The 21787-nt window shown below is 48.1% G+C and overlaps 1 pseudogene; it reads right to left on the bottom strand.

The window, feature by feature from the left end:
* Nucleotides 1–16724: 16724 nt before the first annotated feature.
* The window catches only part of LOC131291730 (large subunit ribosomal RNA), an 11054-nt pseudogene continuing 5991 nt past the window's right edge, over nt 16725–21787 (bottom strand).

The following is a 21787-nucleotide window of genomic DNA, read 5'->3' as shown; positions in this document are numbered from 1 at the left end:
GAACTAGGGTGAGAATAAGGTGTTCACTAGTGCTCTTAGGTTTTGGATCAGTACTGAGCACTTGATTGGTTTCGCATAATATGTATCCATAGTGATGACTCTTTCCAGCTTAAGATTTCGTTACCGGTTTCGAATCCTCCCCACGTTCGCTTTTACTTGGTTAGGTTTTCGAGTGTAGATTTGAAAGCAATCTCATGTATGTATCCCATCTGATATAAGCCACTGACAGTTCATGTCACCTCGTTCAACTCTCGCTGGGTCACAGAAGTATGTTACTGCGCCCATTATCCCTACTCGGATAGGTTCGGTTCGTTCGTTTTATACTACGGTGAGTAAACTCAATTTGTGCATCGCATAGCCATGGAAAGCAAGCTTTCGCGGGCCTCTTCGACTGTTTTGATACGAGCTGTGCCCGTGATGCTTGTCATCCCAGGATACTAGACCCCTTTGGACGACCGCATGACCATCAGAAAGTAAATTCCACGTTCGATTTGGGGTGTGAACCCCGAACATAAAGTCTTTGTGTAGAACCACGAGGGCTCTATAGTACCGATTCTCTCGGTACGCTTGGTCCGTGTTCCTTTATGTTCGTACTCTTGTGAATAAGATTCACGTTCGTTTTGGGATATTTGCTACTGTCACCGTTTGAGTACTATGGGGCTTGAACCCCTAACATAAAGTCTTTGTGTAGAACCACGAGGGTTCTATAGTACCGATTCTCTCGGTACGCTTGGTCCGTGTTCCTTTATGTTCGTACTCTTGTGTGTATAATATTCATGTTCGGTTTGGGATATTTGCTACTTTCACCAGGGTCCCGTTCTTCATACAAGTCTGCCTTGCTAATGTGGTAACTTTATAGTGTAGTTCTGACATCCCAATTTTGGGACTTAGCCGATTTTTCGTATATTTCCATATGACCCATAGGGTCCCTTTCTTCATACAAGCTTGCCTAGGGCGATCGGTCAAAACTTGTCTTACTATTCGATTGGTCTTCGCACTTTCACCCTAGGCAGTTTGCCTAGGTGTAGCTTCTTGAGGAGGTCAAAACCCAAAATAAGGAGGTTCAGCCGACCCAAAAACCTCCCCTGTCTAAACTACACTAACCAGATTTTTCAGGGTCCTCACCGTCATACAACTTTGCCTAGGTCACTTGTTCTCTTGACTTAGGCCATCTGACTTGGTCCGTGTTTCTTGCTAGGGTTCACCTAGGTACTTTGCCTTGCTTGATGTGGTAACTTTTTAGTGTAGTTCAGACATCCCAATTTTGGGACTTAGCCGATTTTTCATGTATTTCCATATGACCCATAGGGTCCCTTTCTTCATACAAGCTTGCCTAGGGCGATCGGTCAAAACTTGTCTTACTATTCGATTGGTCTTCGCACTTTCACCCTAGGCAGTTTGCCTAGGTGTAGCTTCTTGAGGAGGTCAAAACCCAAAATAAGGAGGTTCAGCCGACCCAAAAACCTCCCCTGTCTAAACTACACTAACCAGATTTTTCAGGGTCCTCACCGTCATACAACTTTGCCTAGGTCACTTGTTCTCTTGACTTAGGCCATCTGACTTGGTCCGTGTTTCTTGCTAGGGTTCACCTAGGTACTTTGCCTTGCTTGATGTGGTAACTTTTTAGTGTAGTTCAGACATCCCAATTTTGGGACTTAGCCGATTTTTCATGTATTTCCATATGACCCATAGGGTCCCTTTCTTCATACAAGCTTGCCTAGGGCGATCGGTCAAAACTTGTCTTACTATTCGATTGGTCTTCGCACTTTCACCCTAGGCAGTTTGCCTAGGTGTAGCTTCTTGAGGAGGTCAAAACCCAAAATAAGGAGGTTCAGCCGACCCAAAAACCTCCCCTGTCTAAACTACACTAACCAGATTTTTCAGGGTCCTCACCGTCATACAACTTTGCCTAGGTCACTTGTTCTCTTGACTTAGGCCATCTGACTTGGTCCGTGTTTCTTGCTAGGGTTCACCTAGGTACTTTGCCTTGCTTGATGTGGTAACTTTTTAGTGTAGTTCAGACATCCCAATTTTGGGACTTAGCCGATTTTTCATGTATTTCCATATGACCCATAGGGTCCCTTTCTTCATACAAGCTTGCCTAGGGCGATCGGTCAAAACTTGTCTTACTATTCGATTGGTCTTCGCACTTTCACCCTAGGCAGTTTGCCTAGGTCTGTCTTCTTGAGGAGGCCAAAACCCGAAATAAGGAGGTTCAGCCGACCCAGAAACCTCCCCTGTCTGAACTACACTAACCCGATTTTTCAGGGTCCTCAGCGCCATACAACTTTGCCTAGGTCACTTGTACTCTTGACTTAGGCCATCTGACTTGGTCCGTGTTTCTTCCTAGGGTTCACCTAGGTACTTTGCCTTGCTTGCTGTGGTAACTTTTTAGTGTAGTTCAGACATCCCAATTTTGGGACTTAGCCGATTTTTCATGTATTTCCATATGACCCATAGGGTCCCTTTCTTCATACAAGCTTGCCTAGGGCGATCGGTCAAAACTTGTCTTACTATTCGATTGGTCTTCGCACTTTCACCCTAGGCAGTTTGCCTAGGTGTAGCTTCTTGAGGAGGTCAAAACCCAAAATAAGGAGGTTCAGCCGACCCAAAAACCTCCCCTGTCTAAACTACACTAACCAGATTTTTCAGGGTCCTCACCGTCATACAACTTTGCCTAGGTCACTTGTTCTCTTGACTTAGGCCATCTGACTTGGTCCGTGTTTCTTCCTAGGGTTCACCTAGGTACTTTGCCTTGCTTGGTGTGGTAACTTTTTAGTGTAGTTCTGACATCCTCATTTTGGGACTTAGCCGATTTTTCGTAAAATACCATATGACCCATATGGGTCCTTTCCTTCATATAAGTTTGCCTTGCTTGGTATGGTAACATTTGAGTGTAGTTCTGACATCATCATTTTGGGACTTAGCCGATTTTTCGTAAAATACCATATGACCCATATGGGTCCTTTGCTTCATATAAGTTTGCCTTGCTTGGTGTGGTAACATTTGAGTGTAGTTCTGACATCCCCATTTTGGGACTTAGCCGATTTTTCAATCAATACCATATGACCCATCAGGGTCCTTTGCTTCATATAAGTTTGCCTTGCTTGGTGTGGTAACATTTGAGTGTAGTTCTGACATCCCCATTTTGGGACTTAGCCGATTTTTCAATCAATACCATATGACCCATCAGGGTCCTTTGCTTCATATAAGTTTGCCTTGCTTGGTGTGGTAACATTTGAGTGTAGTTCTGACATCCCCATTTTGGGACTTAGCCGATTTTTCGTAAAATACCATATGACCCATCAGGGTCCTTGCCTTCATATAAGTTTGCCTTGCTTGGTGTGGTAACATTTGAGTGTAGTTCTGACATCCCCATTTTGGGACTTAGCCGATTTTTCGTAAAATACCATATGACCCATATGGGTCCTTTGCTTCATATAAGTTTGCCTTGCTTGGTGTGGTAACATTTGAGTGTAGTTCTGACATCCCCATTTTGGGACTTAGCCGATTTTTCGATCCATACCATATGACCCATCAGGGTCCTTTGCTTCATATAAGTTTGCCTTGCTTGGTGTGGTAACATTTGAGTGTAGTTCTGACATCATCATTTTGGGACTTAGCCGATTTTTCGTAAAATACCATATGACCCATATGGGTCCTTTGCTTCATATAAGTTTGCCTTGCTTGGTGTGGTAACATTTGAGTGTAGTTCTGACATCCCCATTTTGGGACTTAGCCGATTTTTCAATCAATACCATATGACCCATCAGGGTCCTTTGCTTCATATAAGTTTGCCTTGCTTGGTGTGGTAACATTTGAGTGTAGTTCTGACATCCCCATTTTGGGACTTAGCCGATTTTTCGATCCATACCATATGACCCATCAGGGTCCTTGCCTTCATATAAGTTTGCCTTGCTTGGTGTGGTAACATTTGAGTGTAGTTCTGACATCCCCATTTTGGGACTTAGCCGATTTTTCGTAAAATACCATATGACCCATCAGGGTCCTTTGCTTCATATAAGTTTGCCTTGCTTGGTATGGTAACATTTGAGTGTAGTTCTGACATCATCATTTTGGGACTTAGCCGATTTTTCGTAAAATACCATATGACCCATATGGGTCCTTTGCTTCATATAAGTTTGCCTTGCTTGGTGTGGTAACTTTTTAGTGTAGTTCTGACATCCCCATTTTGGGACTTAGCCGATTTTTCGTAAAATACCATATGACCCATCAGGGTCCTTGCCTTCATATAAGTTTGCCTTGCTTGGTGTGGTAACATTTGAGTGTAGTTCTGACATCCCCATTTTGGGACTTAGCCGATTTTTCGATCAATACCATATGACCCATCAGGGTCCTTTGCTTCATATAAGTTTGCCTTGCTTGGTGTGGTAACATTTGAGTGTAGTTCTGACATCATCATTTTGGGACTTAGCCGATTTTTCGTAAAATACCATATGACCCATCAGGGTCCTTGCCTTCATATAAGTTTGCCTTGCTTGGTATGGTAACATTTGAGTGTAGTTCTGACATCATCATTTTGGGACTTAGCCGATTTTTCGTAAAATACCATATGACCCATATGGGTCCTTTGCTTCATATAAGTTTGCCTTGCTTGGTGTGGTAACACATGAGTGTAGTTCTGACATCCCCATTTTGGGACTTAGCCGATTTTTCGTAAAATACCATATGACCCATCAGGGTCCTTTGCTTCATATAAGTTTGCCTTGCTTGGTGTGGTAACATTTGAGTGTAGTTCTGACATCCCCATTTTGGGACTTAGCCGATTTTTCGATCAATACCATATGACCCATCAGGGTCCTTTGCTTCATATAAGTTTGCCTTGCTTGGTGTGGTAACATTTGAGTGTAGTTCTGACATCCCCATTTTGGGACTTAGCCGATTTTTCGTAAAATACCATATGACCCATCAGGGTCCTTGCCTTCATATAAGTTTGCCTTGCTTGGTGTGGTAACATTTTAGTGTAGTTCTGACATCACCATTTTGGGACTTAGCCGATTTTTCGTAAAATACCATATGACCCATCAGGGTCCTTTGCTTCATATAAGTTTGCCTTGCTTGGTGTGGTAACACATGAGTGTAGTTCTGACATCCCCATTTTGGGACTTAGCCGATTTTTCGTAAAATACCATATGACCCATCAGGGTCCTTTGCTTCATATAAGTTTGCCTTGCTTGGTGTGGTAACATTTGAGTGTAGTTCTGACATCCCCATTTTGGGACTTAGCCGATTTTTCGATCAATACCATATGACCCATCAGGGTCCTTTGCTTCATATAAGTTTGCCTTGCTTGGTGTGGTAACATTTGAGTGTAGTTCTGACATCCCCATTTTGGGACTTAGCCGATTTTTCGATCAATACCATATGACCCATCAGGGTCCTTTCCTTCATATAAGTTTGCCTTGCTTGATGTGGTAACACATGAGTGTAGTTCTGACATCCCCATTTTGGGACTTAGCCGATTTTTCGATCCATCCCATATGACCCATCAGGGTCCTTTTTCTTCATATAAGTTTCCCAAGACTTAGTGCTTTTTTCCTTTGGACACCAATATCACCCTTGCGGGTATCTTTGATCTTCTCACTTTGTATTGGCCGAATGTAGGTCTTGCCATGCCAAACATATAATTGTTCTACACCAAGTCTCTATCTCGTACCGCCAGCTCGGTACATTCGATTAACCTGCCCTTAAGGCACCCGGGACTTAGCCATTTTTTCACATTTTTCATGATTTTGAGGCAACTTTTCTCGACTTTGTCACCTTATATCACCAAGATCCTTTCCCTTTAGCGCTTCACTCTGTTCGTATGATATTTAGCGCTGACTATCACCTTTCTGTCGCTGAGCTCAACTTCTTATTCGGTGCCATAGAGCCAGAGATATTTGGTGTATGCTGTTATAAGGGAAGTTTGTCACTTTTTCAAAGGCCCACATTGGGACGCCCATATCTCACCTTCAGGTATCTTCGATCTTCTTGTCGTCTATGGACGAAACTTAGGCCTTGTCTTGGCCAACTTATAAATGTTCTACGGCCAAGCCGTATCTCTTACCGCCAGCCCGGTATTCATGGACTTAGTTGGATTTTCGCCTCTCGTGGTAACAATTTCAGACTTTGACTCACAATAACACCCAAACGGTCACATGCTAGCGCTTTGCTTGGAAGGAATTATAGTTAGCGCTACCTTTTCTCTTTCCATCGATACCTTGTTCGTTCCATTCCATGCCATACAGCCGAAGTTATGATGTTTCCCGTTTTCCATATCATGTGGAGCTTATGCTCTGGGAAAACCATCTAACACCTGTACCACCCTTTTAGGTACCACCGATCTCGAGACTATGTTCGGGCCAAATATAGGTTATAACATGCCCAACTTATAATTGTTCTACACCAAGTCTCTATCTCTTACCGCCTGCTCGGTATTTTACTCGTAAGTCCAAATTTCACAACTTGTACTTTTTGGCCCAATGTACTCGAGTTTCAATTTTGGTAACATTTTTCGACTTTGACGCTTAATAACTTCCAAATCATGCTAGTTAGCGCTTTGCTTTCTTCTAGTCGTATCTAGCGCTGGGTGTTACCTTTCCAAAACACATCCTAGCTTTACAATCCATGCCATACAGCCGGAGCTACATGGTGCACAAGTCAAATCCATTTTAGCCATGTTTCATTTTTGCCAATTTTTGACCACTCGTATCACCCTTCCAGAGTGGTCCGATCTTCTCGCTGTCTATGGACGACTTTTAGGTCTCGTAGAGGCAAACTTATAAGTATTCTACGTCAACCCGCTATCTCTTACCGCCTGCTCGGTATTCTTGGTCTTGTGTGATTTTTGGAAATTTTGGTATTATTTTTCCACTTTGTCGCTTAATAACTCAGTTTTGCTCAACACTTAGCGCTTCGGTTGTTTGGGATTATAGTTAGCGCTCGGTTCGACCTTTCCAACACTGATCTTAGCATGTCGATCCGTTCCATACAGCCTGAGTTATTCGCGATACCGTGTTTCAACCCATTTCTCAAGTCTCGTTTTGGTCCAACTTTGAACCAGCCATATCACCCTGATGGGTACCTCCGATCTTCTCGCTCTATATTGGCCAAAGTTAGGTCTTGTGGTAACGTACTTATGATTGTTCTACGCCGTGTTCGTAGCTCTTATCGTTCGCCCGCTATTTTCGATCATAAGGTGAATTTTCGCCTCTAAACCACCATTTTTCACCTTTGCCCTCTAATATGACCGACTTGCTCAACACCTAGCGCTTCGCTTGGTAGGACACATAGCTAGCGCTCGTCAAGACCTTTCCAACGCATATCCAAGCTTTCCGATCCGAGCCATACAGCCTGAGCTATAGGCGATACCGTTTTTCCCATTTTCTTGGTCACATGCACTTTAGGGTACCCCTTTTTGCCTTTGACCCTTAATACCTCCTCCGGGTCACTAGTAGGCGCTTAGCTTGGTAGGAAACATAGCTAGAGCAGGCCTTCACCTTTCCAAAACTGCCGAAAGTGTACCGATCCGACATCTAGAACCAAAGTTATGGTCAGTCCCATCATGCTCTACTTTCATGGTCAACCTCCACCAAGCACACCTAGGTTGGACCAACTTTCACCAACTCATCTCGAACCCCAAATTTGCTTCGACCTACTAGGTTTCCCTAGTAAAGTGGTCAAAACATCCATTACAACACGACTGGTCTTTCTGGTGGTCGACCTAGGCGACTTTGTTCGACGACCACCACCCCATGGAACTAAAAGACGTCCCTTGATACGGACCACCGATACATTTTCCGGCCTGTCTAAACTACACTCATCGAAATTTTTTTGGGTCCCCACCGTCATACAAGTTTGCCTAGGTCAAGTTTTTCTTCCGGATCGGCCGCGGACCTCACTTTTCATTATCTAGGGAGGCCATAGGGCCCCAAAAGGGGTTTTTTAAAATTTTCGACACTTTCGACTTTGGTCGGATTTTTTCCGATTTTGGTCCGACCTAGGGACTTGGTGGTCCAAGGAGCCTCGGGACCAAACTTTTTTCTCAGGGGTCCCTACCTCCATACAACTTTGCCTAGGTCAATTTTTTGTTCCAAATCGACCGCGGATTTCACTTTTCAATATCTGGGGCTCGTGTAGAGTCCGAATATGAGGTTTTCTCATTTTTCGACATTTTCGACTTTTTTCGACTTTTTTCGGGTTTTTCGACCTAGGGGTCCGCCGAACAAATTTTGGGTCAAAAATTTTTATTGAACTAGTCGAAAGTACGCAAAAAGATAAGACTTTTTGCCGAAGACACCATGCCCCGGAACCGACTCCTTCCCCTTCAAAATTGGGGACAAACGTGATTTTTGAAACTTTTCCTTAGGGAGCCCAAGACTTAGAAAATTTTCAAATTCTCGATTTTTCGATTGCGAGCTAGCGCTTTGCGGTCTTCGGCAATGTTGTAGATCTCGACGAGATAAGACTTTTTGGTCAAGGGACATTTTGCCCTCCGACCCCTCCTTCCCCCCGCAAATCGCCCCCCAAAGTGCAATTTTTGCATTTTCACCTCTTTGCACGCACTGTTCGGCCCAAATGGCCACTTTCTATGGGTCTGAGCGCTTTGCGGTCTTCGGCAAACTTTTAGAGCGTACCAAGCCCTAATTATAATTCTTCTACACCACCTTCGTACCTCTTCATCCCTGGCCGCTATTCGCGTACCAAGGTAATTTTTGTTCATTTTGTCAACATTTTTCATCTTTGACTGCTTATATCGGCCTTGCCATGAACCGATAGCGCTTCGCTGTGTTCTAACGTAAGTTAGTACTGCTCAATACCTTTCCAAATCATGTCTTAGATTGTCATTTGCTTGCATACAGCCGGAGCTATGAGCGATACCGTAAAAAAAACCGAAACTTGGAAAAATCCTTTGATCGCCCATATCCCCCCTTTGGGGGCCAGATATCGAAAAAAGTTCTGATTCAAAAAGTTGCGCATTAACGTGTTCTAGTTATGCCTAGAACATTTCACTTCGCTAGCTGGCCTGCAACTTAGCCGTAATTGGGATTTTAGGGTGTTCTTGGAGGGCCCATTTCCTGCGACTTGGTATCTTTTGGGCCCAATGTTTCTCTAATATCTCCACGAGTTTTCCAGATAGCCTTTTCAAACTTTCAGGGTGCCTAGAACACCTCAAGACCTTTCCAACGCTATGCCGTTTGCCTCGCTCGGACATCTACAGCCAAAGTTATTCGAGGTACACGGTACCTTACCCTGTTTTCTCAGTACTTGGTCGAAAATTTCGATCAGCCATATGACCGACTTGGACAACCCTGAGCGGGTTGGCCCCATATAACTAAACTTTCGTCTCGTGGAGGCAAACTTATAAATATTCCACGTCAACTCGCTATCTCGTACCGCCTTGACGGTATACTTGGTCCAAGGGCCATTTCCAGCGACTTGGTCGCAATTTCGCTCTAAGTTTCGCTAATACCTTCGTCCGTGGACATGGTGATTTTTTGTTCGTATTTTTCCTTGATAGTCCCACTCAAGACTATTCCATACCAGAGCCAAGCGTCCCGCTAAGTGCCATACAGCCTGAGCAGTAATTCATGAAAGGTACCTCTACCAGTTTTTGCCATACTTGGGTACAAACTTTGTATCGCCCATATCTCCACTTTGGAGGCCAGCCAGCACCTTTGCCCCATACACTTTTTTCTTGGTCATACCATGCACTAAATATAATTGTTCTACGCCAACTTGCTATCTCTTCTCTAACTTGCCGTTATTCTTGGTCCAAGTCCCATTTCATTCGTTTTCGGACCCATTTTGCTATATGTTTCACTAATAGCTTCGGCCATGGACAAGCTGATATTCTGTTTGTATTTTTGCTTGATAGTCCCACTCAAGACCATTCCAAAACACACCGCAACTTGTCGCTCGGTGGCAAACTGACCGAGTTATAATTCATGAAAGATACCTCAACTTGGTACACCATGTGGTCGGCCCAAACCATATACCGACCAAACGACCGACTTGGAGCACCCTGACCGGGTTGCCCCCATATAATGAAAGTTGCGTCTCTACACGCCCAACTTATGAATATTCTACGCCAAGTCGCTATCTCTTACCGGTAAGCCGGTATTCACCTTCCAAGGGTGATTTTGGTCAAGCGCCATTTCCTGCGACTTGGTCCCCGAATTGGACCATCATCACCTAATATCTCCGTGGTCTTTCAACTCAGCCTCATAAAACTTTCAGGGTAGATAGGTCTTCCCAAGACCTTTCCAACGGTGAGCCGTTTGCCTCGCTCGGCCATCTACAGCCGAAGTTATTAATGGTACTTGGTACCTTACCCTGTTTTTTCCATACTTGTTCGTACTTGGGTACAAACTTTGGATCGCCCATATCTCCACTTTGGAGGCCAGCTAGCACCTTGGCCCCATATACTTTTTTGTTGGTCATGCCATGCACCAAATATAATTGTTCTACGCCAACTTGCTATCTCTTCTCCAACTTGCCGTTATTCTTGGTCCAATTCCCATTTCATTCGTTTTTGGACCCATTTTGCTATATGTTTCACTAATAGCTTCGGCCATGGACAAGCTGATTTTCGATTGGTATTTTTCCTTGATAGTCCCACTCAAGACCATTCCAAAACACACCGCAGCTTGTCGCTCGGTGGCAAACTGACCAAGTTATAATTCATGAAAGGTACCTCAACTTGGCACACCACGTGGTCGGCCCAAACCATAAACCAACCAAACGACCGACTTGGAGCACCCTGACCGGGTTGGCCCCATATAATAAAAGTTGCGTCTCTACACGCCCAACTTATGAATATTCTACGCCAAGTCGCTATCTCTTACCGGTAAGCCGGTATTCACCTTCCAAGGGTGATTTTGGTCAAGCGCCATTTCCTGCGACTTGGTCCCCGAATTGGACCATCATCACCTAATATCTCCGTGGTCTTTCAACTCAGCCTCATGAAACTTTCAGGGTAGATAGGTCTCCCCAAGACCTTTCCAACGGTGAGCCGTTTGCCTCGCTCGGCCATCTACAGCCGAAGTTATTAATGGTACTTGGTACCTTACCCTGTTTTTTCCATACTTGTTCGTACTTGGGTACAAACTTTGGATCGCCCATATCTCCACTTTGGAGGCCAGCCAGCACCTTGGCCCCATATACTTTTTTGTTGGTGATACCATGCACCAAATATAATTGTTCTACGCAAGCTTGCTATCTCTTCTCCAACTTGCGGTTATTTTTGACTCAAGTCCCATTTCCATAGTTTTTGGTACCAATTTGCTCTATGTTTCGCTAATAGCTTCGCCCAAGGACTTTGTGATTTTTTGTTCGCATTTTTCCTAAATAGTCCCACTCAAGACTATTCCAAATCACACCTTAGCTTGTCGCTCAGTGCCATACAGCCAGAGTTTTAATTCATGAAAGGTACATCACCTTGGTACACCACGTGGTCGGTCCAAACCATCAACCAACCATATGACCGACTTCGAGTCGAGCTAGCGGCTAGGCTCAATATAATGAAATGCGTGTCTTGATGCGGGCTACTGACGGTCTGAACAATGTAGCTCGCTAGCTCGTCTCTAAACTTGTGTTTTGGTCGAATATTGGGTGTTCATGTACCACTTCGGGTAACATGGACTTTGGTGCAACTTTACCACTTGTGCACTTAATAACTTCCCGGTCATTCAAGTCTTTGCCTTCATGCTTTCAGGGTAGTTAGGTCTCGTCGAGACCTTTCCATACATATGCCAAACTCATCGATCGGACATCTATAGCCCGAGTTATTCGCGGTACACCGTACCTTACCCTGTTTTTTCCTCAATTGGGTACAAACCTTGGAACACCCATATCGCCCCTTTAGAGACTAGCTGGCACGTTGGCCTCATATAATGATAAGTGCACCTCAACTAGGGCTACTGACGGTCAGAACATTTCAACTTGCTAGCTCGGGCCCACACTTGTGTTTTTCTCGAATATATGGTTCAAGTGTGCCACTTTGGGCACTTTTGGACATTTTGTCCCCACACAACTTTCTTGCCTTGGTAGATAGGGTCTTGTGATCTTGGGCAAAAAGATGCACCAAGATAAAGTCTAACTTTCGTTCTTGTACCGCAAAGCGCTATCTCAAACACCCGAGGAGATAGAAAGTGATTATGTTCGGTATATCGGTCTTCCATGGCCTACTATGGTAAACCCCTGCAGGTATGCAACCGAAGGTGCTTGGTACATGTATTTGGTGCAATATCGGTGCAAAGTAGGTGTTTCCTTGATCGGGCTATAACTTTCTTGGTTGATGTTGGATTGCTTTGCGGTCTTCGGGGGATAGTTAGGGAACATGTTGGCCAACATTTCCTTATTCCTCAGCCTGGCCGTACCTCTTACCGTCTAGGCGGTATACATGCTCTAAGTTGGAACTTGTGTTCCTTTGGGTAACTTCTCTGACTTTGACGCTTAATAACTTTCGTTCATATGCAGTCTAAGCTCTGCAACTCTCAGGAAAGCTAGTACTACTCATTTCCTTTCCATATCAGTCTTTGGCTTGTCGATCCGATGTCTACAGCCTTACTTATTCACGTTCCCTGTGAAGGTAGGTTTTTGCCCATTTTCCAGTTCATGTGGTAACATTCCCAGACTTTGCCGGCTTTCTCTTCATGTGGTAACTTGCTTGCTCATGTGGTAACTTGGAAGTGTATTTCTGACAGACCCAATCTGGGACTTAGCCGATTTTTCTCTGCATATTATATGGATCCATCACTAGGCCATCTTGCTTGCTCATGTGGTAACTTGGAAGTGTATTTCTGACAGACCCAATCTGGGACTTAGCCGATTTTTCTCTTCATATCATATGGATCCATCACTAGGCCATCTTGCTTGCTTGTGTGGTAACTTGATAGTGTATGTCTGACAGACCCAATCTGGGACTTAGCCGATTTTTCTCTTCATATCATATGGATCCATCACTAGGCCATCTTGCTTGCTTGTGTGGTAACTTGGAAGTGTATTTCTGACAGACCCAATCTGGGACTTAGCCGATTTTTCTCTTCATATAATATGGATCCATCACTAGGCCATCTTGCTTGCTTGTGTGGTAACTTGGAAGTGTATTTCTGACAGACCCAATCTGGGACTTAGCCGATTTTTCTCTTCATATTATATGGATCCTGGACTTAGCCGATTTTTCTCTTCATATCATATGGATCCATCACTAGGCCACCTTGCTTGCTTGTGTGGTAACTTGGAAGTGTATTTCTGACAGACCCAATCTGGGACTTAGCCGATTTTTCTCTTCATATTATATGGATCCTGGACTTAGCCGATTTTTCTCTTCATATCATATGGATCCATCATTAGGCCATCTTGCTTGCTTGTGGGGTAACTTGATAGTGTATTTCCGACAGACCCAATCTCGGACTTAGCCGATTTTTCTCTTCATATTATATGGTTCCATCACTAGGCCATCTTGCTTGCTTGTGTGGTATCTTGAAAGTGTATGTCTGACAGACCCAATCTCGGACTTAGCCGATTTTTCTCTTCATATAATATGGATCCTGGACTTAGCCTGTTATTAGGTTATTATATATGGATCCTGGACTTAGCCGATTATTAGGTTATTATATATGGATCCTGGACTTAGCCGATTTTTCTCTTCATATAATATGGATCCTGGACTTAGCCGATTTTTCTCTTCATATAATATGGATCCTGGACTTAGCCGATTTTTCTCTTCATATAATATGGATCCTGGACTTAGCCGATTATAAGGTTATTATATATGGATCCTGGACTTAGCCGATTTTTGTGTTAATATAATATGGATCCGGGACTTAGCCGATTTTTCTCTTCATATAATATGGATCCGGGACTTAGCCAATTTTTCTCTTCATGTAGTAACGTATGCCAATCGCTCACAAGTCATGGGATAAGGGTACTTGTGTTCTTCCATCTTCTAAGTCCCGCACGGGGACATCGTGATCGCCCCAAGTCCGGAATAGCGCCAAGTCAAGCCCCACGGTGGCCGTGCAGGACCTGTTAGCGGGGGCCCCACTGACAGCACTAATCCGGACTTAGAAATTATATCTTTCTAATCAAACACCACACACGCAACACCACCATACCACCATCTCCTTGCAAGTACCTAAGTACCCGCAACTCCATGGTGAAGGCAATGTCACTCCATCACCAACCTCTTTGCACTGCAAGCACTTGCGTACCCACAACACTCCGAAGATGGCAACGGCGCGCGATGCTCGACTCCACACACCACACCACACCACACCACCGATGGCCAGCCAGCCAGCCAGCCCAGCTAAGGACTAACCAACCAACCAACCACCAATGGCCTAGGCCAGCCAGATCCCACCTTCAAGTCCAAGCACAGCCAAGTGCAAGTACCGCCAAGTGTTCACCAACCAACCAACACACCAGGTCAGTTGGCCGGTACCCACCTTCAAGTGCCATTACCCTCGGGTGCAAGCTCAATCAAGTGTTAACCAACCAACCCGGCCAAGGCAGCCAACAGGCCGGCACCCTACAGCACCGATCCGCCATTACCACCTCAACCGTTGACCATGCAAGTGGCCTCGGACAACAGGTGACACCCGAAGTACATCCGAAGAACGTATATCAAGTGTTTGCTCACCAAGTCCTCAACCAACCCCAAGTACCCGGAGGTACCCAGAGTGTTGGATCCGCCAACCACTACCAGCACTCCAAGTCCTCGCGAACCCAAAGTGTTTGCCCGGTAGGGCCATTAGACCACAACGCTTGCTAACCATGCAAGTGGCCTCGGACAACAGGTGACACCCGAAGTACACCCGGAGAGTGTATATCAAGTGTTTGTTCACCAAGTCCTCAACCAACCCCAAGTACCCGGAGGTACCCAGAGTGTTGGATCCGCCAACCCGTCCCGGCACTCCAAGTCCTTGCGAACCCAAAGTGTTTGCCCGGTAGGGCCATTGTATCACAACGCTTGCGACCATGCAAGTGGTCTCGGACAACAGGTGACACCCGAAGTACATCCGGAGAGTGTACAACAAGTGTTTGTTCACCAAGTCCTCAACCAACCCCAAGTACCCGGAGGTACCCAGAGTGTTGGATCCGCCAACCACTACCAGCACTCCAAGTCCTTGCGAACCCAAAGTGTTTGCCCGGTAGGGCCATTGTATCACAACGCTTGCTACCATGCAAGTGGCCTCGGACAACAGGTGACACCCGAAGTACATCCGAAGAGTGTATATCAAGTGTTTGTTCACCAAGTCCTCAACCAACCCCAAGTACCCGGAGGTACCCAGAGTGTTGGATCCGCCAACCACTACCAGCACTCCAAGTCCTCGCGAACCCAAAGTGTTTGCCCGGTAGGGCCATTAGACCACAACGCTTGCTAACCATGCAAGTGGCCTCGGACAACAGGTGACACCCGAAGTACACCCGGAGAGTGTATATCAAGTGTTTGTTCACCAAGTCCTCAACCAACCCCAAGTACCCGGAGGTACCCAGAGTGTTGGATCCGCCAACCCGTCCCGGCACTCCAAGTCCTTGCGAACCCAAAGTGTTTGCCCGGTAGGGCCATTGTATCACAACGCTTGCGACCATGCAAGTGGTCTCGGACAACAGGTGACACCCGAAGTACATCCGGAGAGTGTACAACAAGTGTTTGTTCACCAAGTCCTCAACCAACCCCAAGTACCCGGAGGTACCCAGAGTGTTGGATCCGCCAACCACTACCAGCACTCCAAGTCCTTGCGAACCCAAAGTGTTTGCCCGGTAGGGCCATTGTATCACAACGCTTGCTACCATGCAAGTGGCCTCGGACAACAGGTGACACCCGAAGTACATCCGAAGAGTGTATATCAAGTGTTTGTTCACCAAGTCCTCAACCAACCCCAAGTACCCGGAGGTACCCAGAGTGTTGGATCCGCCAACCCGTCCCGGCACTCCAAGTCCTTGCGAACCCAAAGTGTTTGCCCGGTAGGGCCATTGTATCACAACGCTTGCGACCATGCAAGTGGCCTCGGACAACAGGTGACACCCGAAGTACATCCGGAGAGTGTATATCAAGTGTTTGTTCACCAAGTCCTCAACCAACCCCAAGTACCCGGAGGTACCCAGAGTGTTGGATCCGCCAACCCGTCCCGGCACTCTAAGTCCTTGCGAACCCAAAGTGTTTGCCCGGTTGGGCCATTAGATCACAACGCTTGCTAACCATGCAAGTGGTCTGGAGTATAGGTGATACTGACATACCACCGAGATGGTACATCTAGTATTGGGTCACCAAAACCAAACCAACCCCAAGTATCAACCCGGCATACTCAGAGTGATGGATCCGCCAACCCGTCCCGGCACTCCAAGTCCTTGACGAACCGAAAGTGTTTGCCCGGTAAGGCCATTAGATCACAACGCTTGCTACCCCACGGCGAGCTAAACATGCAAGTGGTCTTAGGCAACAGGTGACACCCGAAATTCATCCGAAGATGGAATATCAAGTGTTTAATCACCAAGCCAGCATCCAAACACCAAGTACCCCGGGAGGACCCGATGCGTTGCGACCATCTCCAAGTTCTTGACGAACCCGCAGTGAAAGGCGGTAAGGCCTCTGGGCCGCAACGCTCGCATGTGTTAACCCGCAAACACCACTGACCGGTCGGTCCACCGCAAGGGTGGGTCCAACTAGTCCACACACGGTATGCCGCATGTGCCCCCCGGGGGGAGCACACCGCACACAACCACCAAGCATGGGTCGCCTGAAAGGATCGAAATGTACATCTCTCTTCAATGCGTAGCGCCCAGCCTGCAAACCCGTCGTTTTCGGGTGGTCTTAGGAGTCGAAACTATTCTTGGAAGATCGGCAAGCACAACGCCTTTTCCCACTTCAGGTACTTCGGCGAGCGCACTCGCGATAGGCTCAGTTTGAGGGTTTCCAATAAATGGAAAGAGTCTATAGAAGACTCAATCCGGTCTCGTGATGTTATTAGCCATCTAGCTAACGACTCCTATACATATACTACCAGCCTGGTTCGGTTACGACCTTAGAGGCGTTCAGGCATAATCCGACGGACGTAGCGTCATACCAAAGTCCGCTCGGACTAGTATTGAGCCATTGGTCCGTACCTGTGGTTCCTCTCGTACTGCACAGGAATTCCATTGAGATAGTACTTGCACACCAGTAGGGTAAAACTAACCTGTCTCACGACGGTCTAAACCCAGCTCACGTTCCCTTGAAAGGGTGAACAATCCTACGCTTTGTGAATTTTGCTTCGCAATGATAGGAAGAGCCGACATCGAAGGATCAAAAAGCCACGTCGCTATGAACGCTTGGCGGCCACAAGCCAGTTATCCCTGTGTGTGTGAGCTGTCAAACGCTGTAGTGTCAACACGTGCAGAGCGTCGCTCCGTGTTTTTCATAAAAATTTCGCGTAAAAAGTTTTAAGAACCCACGAAAGTTTGTTGTAATCGTTAAAACTAGTGCCAATCTACAGATTAGTAGTGAAAACCGCATTAAAATCATCGATTTCAACGAAAAATAAGAAAGAAAAGTGTTTGTTTACATTTTGTATGGAGAGCGGCCCGGGGCGTAGCCCCATTTGGGACTACGTGTTTTTCGGTTAAAAAAGTGTCCGGATCCTGGCCGGATGTGGTTTTTTAGATGACAGATGGTGTTTTAAAACGAAAGTCAGAGAAAACCGTATGAAAAAAGACGAATTCAGCGCAAAATAAGTGTAAATAAAGTGAAAGCACGCGGTGCAAAAATTTTGGCAGGTGAAGATTCGATCGTCCATTTTCCAGCCGGATTCGAACTCGAAGATCCGAGCGATTTCACCTAAGCCGAATCGGGCTCCGTGTCATCTGATCCAGTTTTTCAAAAAAGGACCGTTGGTGCCGGATTTTCGGGTCGTTCAAATTGACCGTTGGTGGAGTCGGTGGCCGTTGGTTTGAAGTGGCCGTTAATTCAAATCGGTCGGTAATTCAAATTGGCCGGTTATCCAAATTGGCCGGTATTTTTAATTGACCGTTGGCGGCAGTGTGTCCCGGATAGGTGTCCCGGCTGGGGGTGAAATGTTTCAAGTGTCCCGGCTGAAATATTTCATGGACCAACCATCCGGTTGAAATGTTTCAGTGAAACTTTTCAAGGTGTCTCGGCTAAGAGTGAAATGTTTCATGTGTCTCGGCTGAAAAATTTCGAGGTTCGATCATCCCGGTGAAATATTTCAGTGTGTCTCGGCTAAACTTGGTTCCGAACTTGGCCGCCAGGCGGCGCCACCAGTACCAGCTGATTTCCAGCATTGCCACCAGGCGGCGCTTCGGGTCGTGGCGGGTGTCTCGGCTCACGGAGATTTCGAACACTGTTACCAGGCGGCGGCACTGGCGCTGAGCTTTTCAACGTCACAACCAGGCGGCGCCTTCAGTTCATCAAGTGTCTCGGCTGGTGGAGATCACCGGTTATCACAACCAGGCGGCACTCTGAGTTTTATGGCGAGTGTATCGGCTGGCGGTTTGCGGATTTGTCAACCAGGCGGCACCTGATCGCAGAGAAGAACTGAGATATAAGCTCAGATTTGGAAAGGGGAAAAAGATTGGTTTGGCCTTTTATTTGTTGGAGTTTCTATTTCGCACCGGTACTTGGCCTTCCTCCACTCCCCTTCCCCTTCCCACCTTCCCTTCCCAGACACTCCACCCTGGCTCTCCGCAACCTAACCCATTGCCCACAGCGATTTTCAGGGTTGCAGTAGGGGAATGGAGCAGGCATCGGGGGAGCCTTCGACGCGTCGGTCCGTCAGGCTCCGGTCCACCTGTGACGCTACCGCGCCATCGCCGAAGGACGACGGGGACAAAGTGATGACATCATCGGTTGCGCTGCCGTTGACTCGGCAGCGAAAGGGAGGCAGTGTCGCGCCATCGACTGCGACGCCCACTCGGCCGGTGGTGGTGGTGCAGCGGATGGCCCTGCTAGCCAGTGATATGGAGATTTCAGAGGAGAGCGACGAGGACGAGCTCAACTCAACCGTCGTCCAGCAGGTGGCAGAAGTCCCGCAGCAAGAGCCGACAATCGCAAGCCTCAGCTGTGAGTTGAGGGAGCTCCGGGCAACCGTCGAGACTCTCCTCGCTAAGGTTAGCGAGATGGAGACGGGCCGGGCGACGGCTAAGGATGGCGACGCGGAGCTGAAGACAAAGCTGAAGTTGTTGTCTCGTGAAAATCAGGAGCTGAAGCGAGACAACATTAGCCTTCGTGAGCGTGCGGCAGCCAGCGAAAGAGAACTTATGCTGCTCCAAAGTGGACTCCACTCGATGGGAGAGTTGGCGGTAGCTACGCAGCAGCAACAACAACATGTCGTCGACTCCAGTGCTGTTGGGAAAAGCCAGCATCCACCTGGCGACACTCCCAAACGAAAGCGGACCCGGGCAAGGCGCGGCAAGAAAAAAGAGGGCGAACCGACGGGCATGAACGAAGTCATCACGCCTGATGTCCCCGAGATCCCGGTCGAGGCCGTCTTGTCCCAGGCCATGGCTCCAGAAAAGCCAAAACCGAAGGTAAAGAAAGCAGCGGCTGTGGCAACCAAGGTGCATGCGCAACCACCATCCTTTGCTAAAGTCGTGGCCAAGGGAGACAAGAGAGCAGCACCACAGAAAGCGGGAAAGAGCGCTGCTAAAGTGGAGAGGCCTGCGGTGATCGTCCTCGAGGCCAACGAGGGCAAGGCCTTCCTCGACACATACAAGGCAGTGCGTTCCAAGACCAATGTGGATCAGTTCGTGGCGAGGGTTTGCCGCACAGGGGAGCGGAAGCTGTCGCTGTGGCTGAAGCCGAACACGGACTGCGAGAGTGTGCTGGCCGATGTCAGCGAAGCCATCAAGGAGGATGGAGTGGCCCACCTCCTTGTCGACAAGCAGACGGCCGCGATCACAGGAATCGACATGCTGGCGACTGTCGACGACTTGATTTCGGCGATTAAGCGACAGGCGGGGCTGACGGTTCCGGGCGAGGCAGTTCGGCTGTGGCGGCGGTACGACGGGCTGCAGAAAGCCCATATCAAGCTGCCGCGCGGGCAGTGCCAGCTTCTCGACGGTCACCGGGTCACCATAGGGAACACGAGTTGCGTCGTGCAGGCGCTCGCATCGGTCCCTGCAAGAGAGCAGCTCTGCTACCGCTGCTTTGGCAAGGGGCACCGCTCTCGCGAGTGCACCGGCCCTGACTACTCCAAGTGCTGCTTCCGTTGCGGTTCGAAGCAGCACAAGGCCAAGGAGTGCAGCTCGGGCCCCAAGTGCCTTACGTGTTCCGGACAACATCAGACAGGTTCACCGGTTTGCAGCGGAAGTAGCCAGCCGTCATGTTCCCGCTAGCTACGAACACCACTGTTAGAGGGCGTGACGCTGGGTTGAAGATCCTCCAGATCAACTTGGCGCGCAGCAGGGTAGCACAAGACCTCATGCTCCAGACCGCACGGGAGCAAAGGATCGACATTGTGCTGGCGTCGGAGATCTACCGTGTTCCACCCAATAACGGGAACTGGGCGGTGGACTCGACAGCGAAGGCAGCTGTTATAACGACCGGAGCCTTGCCCATACAGCGAGTCTGGGCAAGTAGGGTAGGACTGGTGTCGGTCCAGGTGGCGGGGGTGACCTTCATCTCTTGCTACGCCCCACCAACACCGGGATGGACGGACGAGGACTACCAGCGGCTGCTTGACGAGATCGATATCGAGGCCAGAGCACACCCCCTCGTAGTCTTGGCGGGCGACTTCAATGCCTGGCACGTGCGATGGGGCAGCGCGAGGACGAAGCCGCGTGGTGAAGATCTCGCCGAGGTCGTCGACCAGCTTGACCTGGCGATCTTGAACCGCGGCAGTGTGCCCACGTTCGTCGGCAACGGCAGTGCTACTGAAAGTGTGGTCGACGTGTCCTTCGCCAGTCCGGCCATTGAACCCGGTAACGACTGGCGAGTGCTCGACACTTTCACCAACAGTGACCACAGATACGTGAGATTCAGCGTATCCGCGACACCAGTCAGCAGCGCTTCACCACACCAGCAGAGGCAACCGCAACAGCAGCACCAGCATCGCGACCGGCAGCGACAACGCGAGCAGATTGGACCGAGATGGAAGTTGCGTCAATTCCATCCCGAAGCCTTCCAGATCGCGCTCCAGGCTTCCGGGTTTGCCGAAGCGGCTGTATCACCGGCGACTCTCACCGCTGGACTTACTAGAGCCTGCGATGAGGTGATGCAGAGGGCACCGCCAGCGCAGTTTTTGGTGAGACCGGAAATGTACTGGTGGACGCAGGAAATCGGCCTTCTCAGGGAGCAGTGCAAGTCATCTGAGGATGCGATTTTGACTGCCGGAATTGGTGCACAGCGAGAGTTGGCCAGAGAACGGCACAGGAGCTGTAAGAAGGAACTCGCCCGTGCCATCAAGGCAAGCAAGGACCGAAGCTTTGATGAGATGATTGCGGAAGCTGAGGACAACGTCTTCGGCACTGCCTACAAGGTAGTAACGTCACGCCTCAAGGGTAGCCGCGTCCCCCCGGAGCGAGATCCTGCGATTCTACAGCACGTCGTGTCGGAACTCTTCCCGGATCATGGCACTTTTGAGTGGCCTGCACCGGATCTGGTCGATTGGGGGCAGACAACGCAGGAGCCAGTGAGGGAGGTGTCGGATGAGGAGCTCTTGGCGATCGCGGCGCGGATGGTGCCCACTAAGGCCCCGGGACCCGATGGCATCATCAATGCGGCACTGAGGGTCGCTGTTCGCGAGCACACGGAGACGTTTCGCCGCGTGTTCCAGGAGTGCTT

The sequence above is a fragment of the Anopheles ziemanni genome (genome assembly GCF_943734765.1).
Source record: "Anopheles ziemanni chromosome X unlocalized genomic scaffold, idAnoZiCoDA_A2_x.2 X_unloc_13, whole genome shotgun sequence".
NCBI classification, from domain to species: Eukaryota; Metazoa; Arthropoda; class Insecta; order Diptera; family Culicidae; genus Anopheles; species Anopheles ziemanni.
The sequence above is the reverse complement of the archived record's forward strand: the minus strand, read 5'-3'. Positions and strand labels throughout refer to the sequence as shown.